The following is a 7,065-nucleotide window of genomic DNA, read 5'->3' on the forward strand; positions in this document are numbered from 1 at the left end:
CCCCAGGGTGGGTGGAGGGGTGAGGGGTGGAAACAGGGACTCGAGCAAGTCTGGATGCACTCAGATGAAATCCACCTGGAGGATCTCCAGATCGGGCCAGTTCCGCCCCAGAACAGGAGTTAAAATGCTCTAGAGAGAAAAACTGGGACTGGGCAGGCAGGATGTGTTAGGGGGAATCACAGAGTGGGGAGGAGCAGGCAGTGAGAATGACAGTACAAATAGCCCCAAAGGAAATACAACACAGAGGAAATGGCTCTTCAACTGCCTGAGTCCTTAAAGTCCTAGGCACGTGTATTAGCACTGATTCTCCAGTGTGTTATAAAAAGTAACCAAGGCCGGGCGCTGTGGCTCACGCCTGTCATCCCAACACTTTGGGAGGCTGAGGGGGGTGGATCACCTGAGGTCAGCAGTTTGAGACCAGCCTGGCCAGTGTGGCGAAACCCCGTCTCTACTAAAAACACAAAAATTAGTTGGGCATGGTGGCGAGCGCCTGTAGTTCCAGCTACTCAGGAGGCTGAGGCAGGAGAATAACTTGAACCCAGGAGGCAGAGGATGCAGTAAGCCGAGACAGCGCCACTGCACTCTAGCCTAGGTGACACAGCGAGACTCAGTCTTAAAAAAAAAAAAAAAAAAGCCAGCCAAACCTGTCAACCCCACGCCAAATCTGCTTTTTGTGTGATCTCAGATGGTTCCCTGAACCTCAGCCTCTGTAAAATGGGAGTATTATATCTGTAAATGGGCATAATAATGCTGACCAGCTCCACAGGGGTGTGTGAGGATCAAATAAGATCATTCATTCATGCATTTGTCCAAAACACAAATATTGAGTGAGCCTCTATTATGTGCCAGGCACTATGTAGGCACCATAGATGCATCAGTGAATAAAACAGATAAAAATCCCTGTTCTAAAACAGCATGGTTGTTCCTCAAAAAATTAAAAATAGAATTACCATATGATCCAGCAATTACACTTCTGGTATATGCCCAAAAGAACGGAAAACAGGATCTCAAAGAGTTATTTATACACCCCTGTTCAGAGCGGCATTATTCACGATGGCCAAGAGGTAGAAACAACTGAGGCGTCCATGGATGGATGAACGGATAGACAATATGTGGTATGTACATACAATGTAATGTTATTCAGCCTTAGAAATAAAGGGAATTCTGGCTGGGCACAGTGGCTCACACCTGTAATCCCAGAACTTTGGGAGGCCGAGGGCAGGTAGATCACTTGAGTCCAGGAGTTGGAGACCAGCTTGGCCATCATGGCGAAACTCTGTCTCTACTAAAAATACAAAAATTAGGCAGGGTGCAGTGGCTCACGCCTGTAATCCCAGCACTTTGGGAGGCCGAGGCAGGTGGAGCAGGAGGTCAAGAAATCGAGACCATCCTGGCCAACATGGTGAAAACCTGTCTCTGCTAAAAGTACAAAACTTAGCCAGGTGTGGTGGCACACACCTGTAGTCCCAGCTACTTGGGAGGCTGAGGCAGGATAATTGCTTGAACCCAGGAGGCAGAGGTTGCAGTGAACCAAGATTGTGCCACTGCACTCCAGCCTGGCAACAGAGCGAGGAAAAAAAAATTAGCCAGGTGTGGTGGTACAAGCCTGTAATTCCAGCTACTTGGGAGGCTGAGGCATGAGAATCAATTGAACCTGGGAGGTGGAGGTTGCAGTGAGCCAAGCGGCAGAGCAAGATCCTGTCTAAAATAAATAAATAAATAAATAAAGGGAATTCAGATACATGCTACCACATGGATTAAACTTGAGGACATTATGCTAAGTGAAATAAGCCAGTCGCAAAAAGACAAGTAGTATTATTTCACTTCATACATATGAGGTATCTAGAGTAGTCAGAGTCATTGAGACAGAAAGTAAATAGCGGTTGCCAGGATCTGGGAGGAGGAGGAAATGGGGATTTGTTTAATGGGTACAGATTTTCAGTTTTGCAAGATGAAAGGAGTTCTGTAGATTGGTTGTACAACAATGTGAATGTACTTAATGCCACTTAGCTGTACGCTTAAAAGTGGTTAAGATGGTCAATTTTGTTACGTGTTTTCGACCATAATTTTTTTTAAAATCTCAATTAAAAAAAATTTTTTTTTGAGACACAGTCTCACTCTGTTGCCCAGATTGGAGTGCAGTGGTGCAACCTCAGCTCGCTGCAACCTCCAACTCCTGGGTTCAAGTGATTCTCCTGTCTCAGCCTTCTGAGTAGCTGGGATTACAGGCATGTGCCACCATGCCTGGCTAATTTTTCTGTTTTTTTGTTTTTGTTTTTTTAAGTAGAGACGGGGTTTCGCTATGTTGACCAGGCTGGTCTTGAACTCCTGGCCTCAAGTGATCCACTCGCCTTGGCCTCCCAAAGTGTTGAGATTATAGGCGTGAGCCACTGCACCTGGCCTAAAAAAAAAATCTCATTCTTACGAAGCTTACAGTCCAGTGAGAAGGAGACACATAGGCAATTCACGTGAGTAATTATAAATTAGAAGGTGATAAATGCTTTGGGGACAAAACAGAGGCAGGTGATGAGGAGGTGACAGGGAAAGCTGGGGGAGGGTCTGACCTTTCAGGTGGGTGGTCAGAGGAGGACTCACAGAGGAGGGCCTTCGAGCAGACTTGAAGGAGAAGGAGTGAGCCATGCAGGCCTTTGGACACAAGTGAAAGAATGTGATGAGTTGTAAAGCAAGATACTGTGTTATCACTGGTGGGGACAGACAAGTGAGACACAGAGAAGGACCAGAATAAGATTCTACCAGCTCCCAAGTCGAGAAAGTTGGGAAGCTAAGATACTCAGAATGCCCCCTCTCACCCCACAGCTGCCCGCAGTTCCCTCTGGCTTCTCTCAGTGCCACCCCCTCCCCCAGCCAGCTGCAGCTCCCCTTCCAAAATATCCAGCCTTATTCAGCTTGTTGGTGGCAGCTAAAGGAGGGACCAGTGTCTCCCGGAGGCTGAGAAAGGACGAGTGGGGGCTGCTCCCAAGTCCTGCCTCAGCTGGTGGAGGCCTCTCCAGATGAGCCCAGGAAAGAGTGGGAGGAGGCAGGGGGGTGAGTGAGGGAGGATGGGAATCGGGGGATGGATGGGGCCAGCGAAGAAGGGAGAGAGACAAGAAGCTGGGAAAGTAGAGACTGGCAATGTGCAGACCACGAGGCAGGCCAGGACCCTCAGGGATGCCACGCACCCCTAAGAACAAAGGAAATGGGCCCAGAGTGCCCAAGTAGGAGGAAACCAGCCATTCTTAGGTGGGGTGGGGTGGGATAGTGGAGGAGATGTTGGGAACAGTCTCTCTGGGCCTAGAGGAAAGCAAAAGTCATTGTAGAAGGAGTCCCAGGACAACTTGAGGGTTTCAGTTATATCAAAGGATTTTCCAAAGCAGACCCACCAGTATTCTTTCTCTGCTTCCCTTCTGCCTGAGCGTGGCCAGACATCCCCTTTCAGATGCGCCGTACAGATCTTCAAGATGGAAGAAAATCAAAATCAATTGGGCAGGCAAGAAGAGACCTCTGGAAGGGCAGCTGGGGTCTGCACAGCCTGCAGGGGAGAGATAAGGGCAAAGAAGAGAAAGAGGCTGGCCTGGTTGGCAAGCAGACTGAGGAAAGCAGAGGCAGGCTGAAAATAGATTGGGGGCGGGAGGAAAGAAAGCCAGGCCAGGAAAGAAGGGAGAGCAGAGGCAATCGATGCCTTCGTGACTCTGACCCAATTTTTCATATCAGCCTCGCCAAAAGATGAGGAGATGGTGGGGAAATCGGGAAAGACTGGCAAAGAGGGAGGAGAGTCAGGGCAAAGTAATTTGAGTTCTAAGACCCAGGCGATCGTGAAGTACCAGTCAGGGATTGTGGTGGGGAGAAGAGGAGGTATATACTATCCTCAGTACCAGTTTAGACCCTAGCAGAGTTTGGCATCCCAGAATGGGTTTTAGAGCTTAAAGAATGTGAGTGTACCCAGGAAGGAGAGTCAACTATCTAGAAAGGCCAGAGGCGGCGACATGGCTGAGTCAGTCTGGAGACAGTTGGCTGCAAAGTAACTCCATGCCTGCATTTTCTTCTCAGGAGAGTGATGGAAAGAGAATTTGGTTTTTTAAGTGGTGGGCTTTTAGTGCAGCAAGAGGGATTAAAGTTACACTTCAGGAAATCCATCCCATTAGGTAGATTTGTGAGATACTAAAACATGTAGATAAGCACACTTACATTCTTTCCTTGGAAGTCTTTTTTAAAAAATGAGAAGCTCCATTATTTGGGCCTGTAGAGGCTCATCTGAAGACCAGGGCCTCCCCTCAAAACTTCTGGACTACTGCTGGCTAGAAAGCGGGGGTCTAAGATTTTTATTACCCTGGGGGTAGGGTCTGAAATAAATATCTGGGCCTAAGGCAGGGATAATGCAGGCACCTGGATTAGGGAGAATGGGGGAGGACCAAGGTGGGCTGGATCTGTCAGCCCTGGAGGAGCCGCAGAGACAAGGGGTGGGATTCTAACAGGCAGGACCCATGATATTTACATAACTTTGAATAATGAATAAGCCCAGCTCTGGGGTTCCTAGTTAGCACTGCTCATCTGCATCTTTTTTGAGCTTTATAAATGATTCAGCTCCTACCCCTTCCCCCAGCCCCTGCCCAGCCTGCCCCCAAGCATCGGGGTAGTTGATTGCTCATTATTTTAGACTAGATTTGTTTCACCAGCATTCAGTGATGCATGGAGTGGGGGTGGCATGGGAGAAAAGAACAAGTTCAAAAGGCAAGTGGAGTGAAGGGGTTGAGGGCTGGAGAACGGAAACAGCAGCCGTGGGAAGGCAGGCTCACAGCTGCGAGCAAAGGCACAAAGCTAGGGATGCGGGCATCACTCTCCAAAATTCTCCTGGGGCCAACATCTTCAGGAGAGAAAAGTTTCTTAGATTCCCCGAAATGTGCCAGGTTCGAGTCCCACTCGAATCCCTGGGTTCCCTTACATCTGCTGCCAAGACCACCAGCAGGCCCTATGCTCAGCTCCAGCACGGCACTGAGGCGTTGGAGCAGCCAAGTGAGTACAGCCCCCAGGGAAGTTGTCACTTTTCCTGAGGCAGGAATTTTGCTATTTTCAGGCAAAAAGAAAAAAAAAAAAATCTGCTACACTTGCAAGGCAGGAACAAGCATCAGGTCTATTAGGGGAGAAAGAAATAGGAACAGGTGCACACGGTATGAGAATCTGTAGGGAAAGGGAATGCTGTGTTCACAGAGAGTTAGCACCCACCTTGAAAGAGGAAGCTGGAGAAGATGGGCAGCCCTCACCTGATCTGAGCAGCTCTGGGAGCTGCCTGATCAGCTGGTCAGTAACGGGGAGAAGTATTTAACAGCACGAACATGGAGGAGTTGGCGGGAAGCTGGTAGGGGGAAAGGCAGAGCATTTCTCAACCCTGGCTGCACATTATAACCACCTGGGGAGCTTTAAAAAGATGATGCTTGGGACCCACCCAAGACCAATTAAATCAGAATCGCCGCGGGAGAAGGCCCTAGGCACCATATTTTTTAAAAAGTTCTTCAATTTTATTTGGATCCTAAACAGACCAATTTTAAAATATATATTATATATTTTACATAAATATATAATATATATTATAAAATGTAAAATTTAAAATATATATAATATATAATAAAATCAGGGAAGTTTAAACATTAGATGTTTTGTATTAAGGAATTATTGATCTTTTTTAGGTGTGATAAGAGTATTGTGATTATGTTTTTTGAAGAGTCATTTTCTGTCTGGGTGTGACGTCACACATCTGTAATCCCAGTGCTTTGGGTGGCCAAGGTGGGAGGATCACTTGAGACCACGCGTTTGAGGCTGCAGTGAGCTATGATCATGCCATTGCCCTCCAGCCAGGACAAAAGAGCAAGATCTTGTCTCTATTAAAAAAAAAAAAAGTCAGCTGGGCGCGGTGGTTCATGCCTGTAATCCCAGCACTTTGCGAGGCCAAGGGGAGCGGATCATGAGGTCAAGAGATGGAGACTATCATGGCTAACATGGTGAAACCCTGTCTCTACTGAAAAATACTAAGAATTAGCTGGGCATGGTGACATGCACCTATAGTCCCAGCTACTTGGGAAGCTGAGGCAGGAGGCTCGCTTGAACCCAGGAGGCAGAGGTTGCAGTGAACCGAGATCACGCCACTGCACTCCAGCCTGGCGACAGGGTGAGACTCCATCTAAAAAAAAAAAAAGTTCTTTTATTTTCTTTTATTTTTTTATCTTTTCTTTTCTTTTCTTTTCAAGACATCCTCTCACTCTATTGCCCAGGCTGAAGTGCTGAAGTGCAATGGTGCTATCACAGGTCACTGCAGCCTTGACCTCCCAGGTGATCCTTCTACCTCAACCTAGCTAATTATTTTTATTTTTTGTAGAGATGGGGTCTCCCTATGTTGCTCAGGCCGGTCTCAAACTCCTGGGCTCAAGTGATCTGCTTGCCTTGGTCTTCCAAACTGTTGGGATTACAGATGTAAGTCACCGCGCCTGGCCTCATTTTCTTTTCTTTGAGGAATACTCAACTATTTCCTGGTGAAATGACATCATGTCTGTCAGCTTCAAAATAATACAGTGAAGGGAATGGGGAAGTGGGCAAGGTTGCCAATGAAGCAAGATTCCCTGTTGATAACTGTTTTAATTTTTCTTATTTTAAATTAAATTAAGGGCGGGCATGGTGGCTCATGCCTGTAATCCCAGCACTTTGGGAGGCTGAGGCAGGTGGATCGCCTGAAGTTAGGAGTTGGAGACCAGCCTGGCCAACATGGTGAAACTCTGTATCTACTAAAAAAAATACAAGAATTAGCCAGGCATGGTGGCATGTGCTTGTAATCACAGCTACTCAGGAGGCTGAGGCAGAAGGATCACTTGAACCTGGGAGTTCAAGCCTCTGGGAGGCAGAGGCTGCAGTAAGCTGAGATCGTGCCACTGTGCTCCAGCCTGGGCAACAGAATGAGACTCCGTCTCAAAAAAAATTAAATTATATATATATTTTAAGATACGGGGGTCTCACTGTGTTTCCCAGGCTGAATTTGAACTCCTGGGCTCAAGGAATCCTCCCATCTCAGCCTCCTGAGGT

Source organism: Chlorocebus sabaeus, chromosome 16 (assembly GCF_047675955.1).
Source record: "Chlorocebus sabaeus isolate Y175 chromosome 16, mChlSab1.0.hap1, whole genome shotgun sequence".
NCBI lineage: Eukaryota > Metazoa > Chordata > Mammalia > Primates > Cercopithecidae > Chlorocebus > Chlorocebus sabaeus.